This window comes from Microcebus murinus, chromosome 7 (genome assembly GCF_040939455.1).
Source record: "Microcebus murinus isolate Inina chromosome 7, M.murinus_Inina_mat1.0, whole genome shotgun sequence".
NCBI lineage: Eukaryota > Metazoa > Chordata > Mammalia > Primates > Cheirogaleidae > Microcebus > Microcebus murinus.
The window spans coordinates 20,347,712-20,358,840 of NC_134110.1; the positions used below are offsets into that span (position 1 = coordinate 20,347,712).

The following is an 11,129-nucleotide window of genomic DNA, read 5'->3' on the forward strand; positions in this document are numbered from 1 at the left end:
TACTTTTGCTGTAATATCTAAGATCTCTTTTCCCAACCTTAGTCAACAGATTTTCTCCTACATCTTTTGTATAAAAGTTTTTTTTTCATTTTTTTGAACTGTAAAGATCAGATTTATTTGAAGTAAACAAAAAACCCACAACCCAAATGATGGGATTTTATATCTCAAGATATCTCCCAGATATTAAGTCTACAGATTACAAATCATTTTCATAGAAGATATTTTTGTACAAATTTTACGTGTATTCAGAAGCAGAACAAAAGTCAATCCCTGTTTCTGTTTTAATGGGGTAGGGTGAAGGTTGGGGATTGGAGCAGCAGCTTTCTTGGATACAAATATTCAGAAAGAGAGTAGACATGAAGAAGGCAAATCCTAGCTTTTTATTATCTACAACCAATGGTTTCTTAAAAAAAAAAAGAAAGAAAAAGAAAACTTTCAATGTTGGATATCTGTCTTTAAAAGCCCACATCCTAGCCAATTATGTAAAGTTAATTCACTTGGTGTACCTTTTGTCCACTTGGTAGATTAGTACTTATGCCCACTGCTGCAGAACACATAAACTCACAGCTTTGCGTGGCTAGACACAGTCTAACCTAGGACTGATAGGAAAAGGGCTTGCAAACAGGAGACCAAGGTATAATTTCTCTTCAGATACTAATATCACATTGCCCATGATGGGGAAGGAAACCATCTACTGAGCTGACCCCTACAAAGTTGCACATAGAAGCAGGCAAGTTTAGCTACCGTGTTGCAAAAGAAACCAGGATTTTGTTAAACAGTGCTCTCCATTACCATTTACTCTCTGGAGGGAATCTAAACAAACACACACACACACACACACACACACACACACACACACACACACACACAGAGCCACATTATGAATCCAAGCACTGGTATGGGATTTCAGGGGAGAGAATGAAACTTGGGGGTTGGGACAAAACCCAGTCACGGTTGTAAGAAAGGCTCCCAACTTAACTGTCCCTATATATCCACCTTTATTTACCACCCAAGACCATCAATTTTAGAGTATTCTGATCTGTAAAAAGGGTCAAAGCAGCAAGAGCAGGCATAGATGGAGGGAAGGAGGGTCAAAATACATCAAGGAACCAATTTGCTTGAGAAAAGCATTGATTCTTCCTTTCATGGCTCCCAGTGGCTGAAATATAAAATGCTCTAGATAATAGGTATGTGACTTAGAGACGGGTTTTGGGAAAGTAACAGTACCATTAACTTAAGAAAATGACAAGAACCTAAATTTTTAAAGCTTCAAGTTTTCAACAGAATGTGGATATATTTGAACTTTCAAAAAGGACAGTGTTTAAAAAGGGCAAACCAGGACATATAAAAGACTAGGAATTCCAAAGACCCCTAAGTGCTTTCTGCTCCAGGAAATAACCATTCATGTGTTTGAGTTCACACTATTTCCCTCTATAAATTGGTGCAAAATGATTCATCTCCTCCCAAAAGCTTCTTTTTAAACGATGATTTTCCCAGTTATTTTGGTCCCATGCAATCATATTCTTTAGTGGTCTATAACTCACTCCCAACTACACCCTGAGGGGTAAAAAATTAAGGAATTCCCCCTAGGCTGGCCCCAATAACTCAGAATTAAATAAGAGGAGGGGCTAGCAGCCTCCTGGAGACTAAAACAATTTGAGAGGCTAAATGTACCTTTCCGAGGATGGAAAATTTATTCAGATAATATTTGAGAATTCATGTATGCCACAATAGGATAAGAAGAATTAAAAGGTGGAAATTTCACACTCTTCCTAATACCTCCCCTACTGCCAAACCAGATTCCAGACATCCTATCACTGTCTTTACATTTCTGCTAAATGGAGTCCCCCAGGCACTAATCATACTGGCAAATTGTGTGATGTCAAAAAATGCACCACAGCGTGCACCATTAAAAAAGCTGCAGTCACACAATTCACTGTTGCAAGGACGTGGAAACAACCCAAGTTCCCGTCAATCCATGAGTGGATTATTAAAATTTGGTATATGTATACCATGGAATATTACTCAATTATAAGGAATGACAGTGACCTAGCACCTCTTATATTTTCCTGGATTGAGCTTGATCCCATTATCCGAAGTGAGGTGACACAAGATTGGAAGAATGGACTCCACGTGTACTTACCATCAAATTGGTACTGACTGATAAACGCTATGATGCTCAAATGGTGGTGGTGTTCTCCAAGGATTAGGAAGTTGGGGGGTAGACTTACAACTGAGGGATGTAGTGAGCATTGTGGAGGGAAGGGGCATACCTCTAACCCTTACTAGGGAGAGGCAAAGATATAAAATGTAGCCAAAATGTTTGTACTCTCATATTTTACTGAAATAATAATAATAATTAAAAACTGCAGTCTTTTTCTCTCTGGCTACATTGGTGATTCTCCAGTTACTTCAATACTTCAAAGACTGCAGCAGCATGTAAAAGAATTCATTTCATTTTTTTTTTTTTTAAGTTAAGAAAGTTTTCCAGGAGATGGTGAGTTTTAGTTTGTCTTGTCTGGATAGAGGTTTGATTTGCTCTTGAATGTTCCAGGGTGGAGAGAGACTTGGCAAAAGCACAGGATGTCGAGGTCTATTCAGTGTAATCTTCTCCCTTGTTTTCATCTTCACCATTGACACAGAGAGCAGCATACTTGCTTGCAGAACTGAACTTGAATGCTGAATTTTCTTTAGGTTTCTTTGGCTCAGGTGCAGATCTGGAGTTTGGATCCTTTTTGCCATCTTTCCTATTTGACTCCTTCCAGTGGTGTTTGTTGCCTCCATCTCCTGGACCACTGCTGGAGTTCCCAGTTTGGCCTTTTGGGACACTCATCCTGTCTACTTTATTTTCATCTTTCCCTCATGGTCCTTCTTCAGATGGCTGAGTTGGAGCTAGTTTCCACCTGCCATTTGTAGGGGATTGCTGCTCTGTGTCTGAGCTCTGAGATTGAGTAGGAAATTTAGAACTTCACTTCACCCAAGCATTCTCCTTCGGTGGAAGGGCTGGCATTACCTTTAGAGGCCAATCAGGTTTGGGAGGCTTAGAAGTTGGAGAGTGACAGTCTTACTCCATATTAAGTATTTCATTTTCTAGAGATTTCTCCACTCTCTCTCCTTCACACATTTCTGCCAGATGATTCTGTGATGATTCACTTCCTGTCCTCGACCCTTCTTGTTCCTGAGTTTGTTCACTACGCCAGCTTGGGTGTCTCTCCCGAGGCCATCGTTCTAGTTTTGGCTCATCCAACTGACATTGCAATTTGTCCTATTCCTTTTGTAGTCATTCTTCTACTTCTCTTTCTCTAGCTGTCATGTCAATAGGCTTTTCCTCTCCAAAGTTGGAAGCTGCTGGACTGGGCTGGAAAGTGCTAGCAGAGGGATCATCTTCCTTAGGAGTACTCTGAGGCTTTAGATTCAGTTTGAGTCTTTTGGGGGGGACCTCTATCACCACCCTACAATCATCCCAAGGGTAATCATCTCTGGAGCTCTGTGATCTGTCATCTCATCTGTCCTGTTGGTCTTCATAGTGGTCCTGCCTCCTCTGTAGTCATCATCTCTGCAGTACACACTACCAAATGCTCTTCTGCCATTGCCTATCCTGGAATCATAGCCTCTATAGTAGTCTTTGCTACCTTAGTCATCATAGCAATCCCATCCCCCATGTGAATCCATGTCCCAAGACCCATCACAATACCGATCTGAATCATAATGATCTCGATACTTGTCTCCAAAGCTATCATCATCTTTTCTAGGCGAGTAGTCATCAAAGGTGTCTGTGGCAGGACAGGCTCTCCAGTCTGTATCTGTTTTGTCAGACTCCCGGTTTCTATCCTGGCCGAAAGAACGATCATCCCTGTCTTTATCCTGAGCTTGATCAGCAATGTTCACTTGAATTCTCCTGTTACTTAGAGACTCTTCCTTTAGACTCAGGGCACTGAGCAGGGAATCCAGGTCCTCAAACTCAGCATAACCAAAACCTTTCAACCTCTCTGGATTGCTGGGTTCATGGGGTAATCACACTCCACTGGTATTTAATTCTCTAATGAATTCCTTAATTGATTCTTCTGTCACCTCATAGGGAAGGTTGCCTAGAAAAGCAGTGTAGGGTGGTGATTTGGGATATGGATGTGGTTGATATTGGGTTCCTGAGCAGCCTGTGGAGCAGTAGGAAGGATGGAATGGTCATAGGAGGTGCCCTATACACATGATCATCTTTACTGTGCCAAGTGGTTGAAACATCTCCTTCCAGGTCATCTGTTTCATCAGCCCAGCTGACTGGTTCGGGAACATAGGTGCTTTCTCCACCAGTACCCCCATCCTCAGCCAGAAAGTCTGTCAGGCAGATAGTCGTTCCCTTCCTATTTTTCTTTTTTGCTGAGGCCGCCATGTTGAGAGAGAGAAAGACAGAGAATGCAAAGGCTGTATAAAAGCTTTATAGTTTTACTTTTTGTAATTTAGGTAAATGGTCCATTTGAGTTTTTTATATTCAATGTGAAGTGTAATTTAAGGTTATTTTATATCTATGTGTGTTGGCTATACAACCAACATCATCAACTTAAAACTCATTTTTCCACCGAATGTCTTTTGTACCTTTGTCAAAAAGGTTTTGGCTATCGCTGCCTGGGGCTATTTCTACACTCCTCTGTTTCATTCATATGTTTCATTCTCCATCCTTCCAAAATATTGCAATGTCTAAATTACTGTAGCTATACACTAAGTCTTAATGTCAGGGTGATTGCTCCAACTTCATTGTTCTTTTTTAAAAAAAATAGCTATTTTAGTTCATTTGCCTTTCCATATAAAATTTAGAATGTTTGTTAATGTTTACAAAAAAAAAACTTTGTGAGATTTTGATATGAATTTATTTACATCTATGTATTATAATTGACATCTTTGCTATGCTGAGTCTTCCATGCTATGAATAAGTTACGTCTTTCCACCTATTTAGGTCTTTTTTTTCATTAATATTTTATAATTTACAACACAAACATTCTGCACATATTTAGTGAGATTTATACCTAAGTGTATTTTGGCAGTTGCTTTAGACGGTACAATGTTTTTGAGTTTCTAATTGTTTTTTTCACTACACATAACACACAAACACACACACACACACACATACATGCACACACTCTGTGTTAATTTTATACATATAACACATCTAAATTCAATTATTACTTATAGCAATTATTTGATAGATTTCTTGAGATTGCCTAAATAGAGAGAATGTCATCTGCAAAATACTTTTCTTTTTTTCCAGGTGAATCACTTTTTTTTTTCTTTTCTTTTGCCTGACTGTAATATTGCACTAGTTAGGGAATCTAGTACTATGTTGACGAAATAGTAAGAATAGACATCTTTGCTTTGTTCCAATCTTAGAGAAAAAGCATCAGTCTCTTACCATGAAGTATATTAGCTGTAGGCTTTTGGTACATGGTGTCTATCAGATTGAGGAATCACTGGATATTTGGACTATTCCTACTTTGCTTACAGATTTTATCCAGAATGAATGTCAGTAATTGTATGCCTTGAGTATTTCTAAATTTATTTAGACTTGTTTTTGTCCCAGGTTATAGTTCATCTTGGTAAATGTCCTGTATGGACTTAAGAGGAGAATGTATTCCTCTGCTGTTGGGTGGAGTATATAGGTCTATAAATTCCAATTAGATTAAGTTAGTTAATAGTGTTGTTAAAATATTCTGTATCCTTACTAATATTTTTTCTCTACTTGCTCTACTAAACATTGAGAGAGGGGTAGTGAAATTTCCAACTATAATTTCAAATATGTTCACTTCTCCTTGAAGTTCTATCAGTTTTCCCATAATTTTAAGATTTGTTGTTTGGTGGTAAAGTATGAGGATTGCTATGTCTTCTTGATAAATAGACATCACATTATTATGAAATAACCTTCCTTATCCTTAGTAAGATTTTTGGTATAAAATCTAGCTTTCAATAATACAGCCATTAAAACTTTCTTTTGATATTTATTATAATGGCATATATTTGTCTATACTCTTATCTTTACCCTATCTATTCCTCTATATTTAAAGTACATTTCCACAGGCAACATAGAGTTGTCTCTTGCTTTTATGTAAAATCTAACAATCTGTCTTTGAGTTTTTGCCTTTAAACTCTTTACATTTAAAATGATCATTTGATCCCTTTTTCTTCTTTATCTACCTTATTTTGGAATCATACGGTATGCTTAATTACTCAATTTTGTCTTGATTATATTAATATCTATAACTTTTATTTTTCTCATGGTTGATATAGAGTTTCGTATGCACATTTTTAACTTCTCAGTCTACCTTCAAGTGATAGTCTACCATTCATGTAATGTGTGGAACTTTTAAGATAGTGTAATTTCATATCTCCCTTTCTGACCCTTGTAAAATCTTCATATATTTTCCTTTTCATGTTCCTTTTACTGGTAACCGCATACTACATTATATTTATTTTTGTCTAAATAGTAAATTGTACACTAAAGATATTTGAACAATGAGAAAAATTTCTTATGTATGTGCTTATGTAGTTACAAATATCAGTGTTCTTCATTCCTTTGTGTAGACTCAAATTTCTGTCTGATATTGCTTTCCTTCTTCCTGCAAGGTAACATTCTTTTTAGTGAGATTCTACTAATGATAAATTATTTCTGCTTACATGTACATATGAAATAGTCTTTTTGTTTCCTTTGCTTTTAGAAAATATTTTTGATTTGTGTAGAATACTAGATTGATTTTACTTTCCTTTTCATTATTTTACCAATATGACTATGCTGTCAACTTTCTTGTGTTGTTTCCAGTGAGAAATCTGATGTCATCCTCATTTTTATTCCTCTGTTACAAATTTCTTCGTCTAGCTACTTTCTATATCACTGATTTGGAGCAACTTGATTATAATGTGTTTTTTAGTAGATATATTCCTGTTTGTTGTGCTTGCAATTTACTGAGTTTTTGAATCTGTGGGTTTACCTTTTTTTTTTTTTTTTTATCAAATTTGGACTCCAGTTACACATATATTCGGTGGCTTGAAACTGTCCCACAGTTCATTGAGAATTTTTCTACGTATTTTTTTATGTTTCTGTCTTTTATTTTGGATGGTTTCTATTACTATGTCCTCAAATTTATTAATCTTTTCTTCTCCAAAATAAAATCTGCAGTTAATCCCATTCACTGTGCATTTTAATTCTCACTCACATTGTAGTTTTCCTCCCTGGAAGTTTTATTTGGGTCTTTTTTGTATCTACCACATCTCTACTTAGCTTTTGAATGTATATAGTGTAGCAATAAAAACTGTTTCAATGTATGGGAAACTGTCGTAGTAACTGTTTTAATGTGGACTGTAACATCTTTGTCACCTCTGGGTCAATTTCAAATGACTAAATTATTTCCTCCTTATGGGTCTTATTTTTATGTTTCTTTGCATTCCTTGTATTTATTGGATGAAATATATTGTAAATTTTATCTTGATGGTTATTGTGCATTTTCGTACTCCAATAGATATACTTGAGGATTGTTTTGAGACATTACTTGGGAACAGTTTCATTATTTCAGATCTTGCCTCTTACATTAGTTGGACCCAAATAACTGTATTTAATGTAGGACCAATTTTTCTATCCTGTTGCTAAAAAATCATGTGTGCCTTATTTTCAATGCCCAGTGAATCTTGAAGTTCACCTGTCTGGCTGATGGGAAGATGCATTATTCCCAACTATGTGTGAATATGAAGTACCTCTAATCCAATCAGGTGTCTCTTTCCCCAGCCTCAGTAAGTTGTTTTTTTTAAAAGATCTGTTGATTTAATTCCATCAGAAATTAAAACCATAATTAAAAACCAAACAACAAAATATAACAAATAATTACTTTTTAAAATGTGACAAAGCATTAATATTCTAGTTATATTTGATAACAACCTGATGCACTGCTGTATCCTTTTCCAATCGCCAGAGTTATTTCTGTGACAAGTTCTTTTTTCTCTAGAACTATTTTATTATTTTTTTCAGGGAACAGAGCACCTTGTTGTTCCAAATTCCCAGCTCCATCATTTCAGCTGTCATGATTCACACTAGGCTAACAGCTATTGTGTAAAATTTGAAAAACACGAATACTAAAATTGGTGGCATAGTGTAACTAATAAGGATTTGTAAATATTTATCAAGGGAACAATACTAATAGAGTTGAATCCACAGAACAAGAATATTTCACTTGGTATAAGAGGACAAAACTAGCCAGAAAAAAAGAAGAGGTGCAGATGAAGTGATAGCAGCATGGTACATTTGAGGGTCTGTTAAATGGGTTGAGAATGGGGGAGCTGGAGAAGAGGCTGTAGGTAGTTGGAGCTCATATCCTGTCATGAAGACAGAAGGGGACAAAAGAGACATGCTCTCTTAATACCTCTTTGGTTTTAAAGACAGAGGTTATTGGGAAGTTGACAAGAATATAGGTGTTGAGTTGGAAATATTGATTATTTTTTAAGTGAAATTCAGTTTAAAGCAGAATCTTCTGTGCTCTTTGTTCACAGGGAACTCACAAGGGAACAACATAGACAACATTTTCACCTTCTCTGAGATTTCAGTCCAGTGGGGATTCAGAAACTGTCTGTACTGTAGGTGGGAGAGCTGCCCTTGGGAACTGAGAGGACCGGCATCAGATTTGGAATGGGATGGACAAGGAGGGCCTCTAAGAGGAGGAACAGTGAGTGAGGTGCAGTGAGTCCAGCAAACAGGGGAAGGAAAGAGGAAAGGAAAACTTGTGTCCAAGGCACAAGCCAGGGAATAAGAAGAGGTTAGTGGATTTCTAGGACTCTGGAACCAGTAATGTCTGAGTATAGTAGGAGCAGGGAAGGCAGACCATGTTGGGACTGGGCAGGTGAGAGAGAGCAGGTCAGGAAGTGAGCAGGGCTAGCTCACACAGGAATGCATGTGGTGTGGAGGGATTTGAATGCCTGGGTCTTGTTACTTCAAATAATAGTACCCCAGCCCAAAAGGTCTTCCTGTAGGAAGACAGTAGGAATGAGTGAGGATGGTCCCTGCCCTCTGGCGGGAGGGGTCGGGGTCTCAGCATTATCAGGTGGTGTTTGGTCTGGAGAGGAGTGAGGGTAGAGAGGGGCAGAGAGAACCTAGGATCCTGGGAGGGAGGCAGAGAGACTTAAATGCTGTTGCTCTCCTACATTACTCCATTGCTCAGCACCCCCACCCAACCCAGGGTGCAGATTCCTGTCTTCTCAGACATTTTGCAGGTATAAGTGGGATCCACAGATCTGAAATTCAGTGTGCCTGTTCTCCCTGCGCCACCTCGTGTCCACACATGGGAGTGGGCGAGCAGCCTAACAGGAAGCTCTGGATGAGGGGGTCCGCAGATGCGCAGTGAGACCTAACTGTAGCCCTAACCTGCACAGCAATGCAGGGAGGATTGTAGGAGGTGGGCAAGGTGGGGGTAGAGGCAGAGGCGCTGGGTGACACTAGGTGAATTTTCATGGGACGTTTCTTTGCAGACGTGCAGTTTCACACATCTGGGTGTGCATGCCCTCTTACATATTCTTTGATATTCTCATACAAACTTCATGATTTTTTTCCTGTGTCTCAGAACGTAATAAGTATTTTCGCTTCTATCACATATGCTCTTTTTCGTTATATATGCAGTGATAGTTGCTTACCTAAACTTCTTATTGGTGGACTATTTGTATTTAAAGTATTTTCCAACTGAGTAAACAAATGAAAGTATCTAATATGTCTTTGGTTGGTCATTTCTGCAGATTGCTATATTCGGTTTCAGGAGAGAGTCACATCTGCATGTCTTAAGCAAGGATTGTTTGGAATGTTGTGTTTTGCTTCTTAATTTTGGATATTTCTATGTTCTGGAAACAGTTATATCATCAATATTCATTTGAAAAAAATCTAGTTGGTTTATTTTTTACTTTGTTTTTACTCCTTTTACAATCTTATATCTTTTCTTCTGTTTACTTTGCATTTAATTTGCTCTTCTTTTCCAGTTTCCTAAGGTAGAGATTTAGACTATTGATTTTTCTCTTCTCAGATAAGTAAAGTATAGTTTGTTCCATCCTTTTGCTTTAATTTGTATGTCTTATATTGAAAGTTGTGTCTTCTAGACAACACATAAATGGGTCTTGTTTTTTGATCTACTCTGAATGTCTTTCTTTTATTTGCTGCATTTAGACTATTGACATTCACAGTGACTGTTGATATAATTGGATTAATATCCACTGTATTTGTTACTGTTTCCTATTTTCTATCCTTGTATTTTGCTCCTATTTTGTAGCCCACTCCTTTTCTGTCTTTTTTGAATTTAATTGAATAATTTATATAATTTCATCTCTCTCCTTTCTTAGCATATCTGTTATATATCCTTTATTTTAACCTTTTTTAGTAATTGCTCTTGAGAATAAAACTCTTTTCCTATTGTTACTGGATCTAACAAATAAAAGCTTGTTGAAAATAATAATAGAAAAATGTATTTGATTATGTATGTTTATATATGTATATGCTTAATATAAGTGACATGAATTAGTAATGATAAAAGGTATGAGCGGGGAATTAGAATTACTTTCTTGTTATAAGCTACTCACACTATTTGTGAAACAATGTAATGTTATTTGAAAGGGAGCTTGGATTACCTATACATGTAATATTGCAAACTATTGGGCAGGCTATTGGACCAAGGGCCTCAGTGGATTGCTGGCCAATGACCAGAGCTTGCAGTCAGATCCTTGCTATGCAGACTTCTCTCATTTGGCAGAATGATCCATCAATGCCATTAAGGGGGAAAATTGGCTAGTAAGACAGAAATCACAATCTTATGTAACTAATCACTCAAGTGGCATCCTATTGCCCTCTCAGTATTCTATTATTTACAAACAACTTATACACTGGAAGAGGATTAAAGTCAAGGTTGTATATGCCAAGAGGTAAGGATTACTGGGTGCCATCTTAGAGTCTACCTGCCATGACAGGTTTTCAATAAACTAAAACAGTCACTAGTTTTCACTTATTTTTTGTGACTTTGACATTTTGAAAAATACCATTCAGGCATTTTGTCAAATGCCCCCCACAAATTTGGATTTATCTGTTGGTTTCTCAAAATTTCTCTAAATTCTCAAAATAATTTAGATAT

The 11,129-nt window shown here is 37.2% G+C and overlaps 1 pseudogene; it reads right to left on the reverse strand.

Moving 5' to 3' along the window:
• Positions 1-2,593: 2,593 nt before the first annotated feature.
• LOC105871341 (eukaryotic translation initiation factor 4B pseudogene) lies at positions 2,594-4,387 on the reverse strand (annotated as a pseudogene).
• Between the last annotated feature and the right edge of the window lie 6,742 nt (positions 4,388-11,129).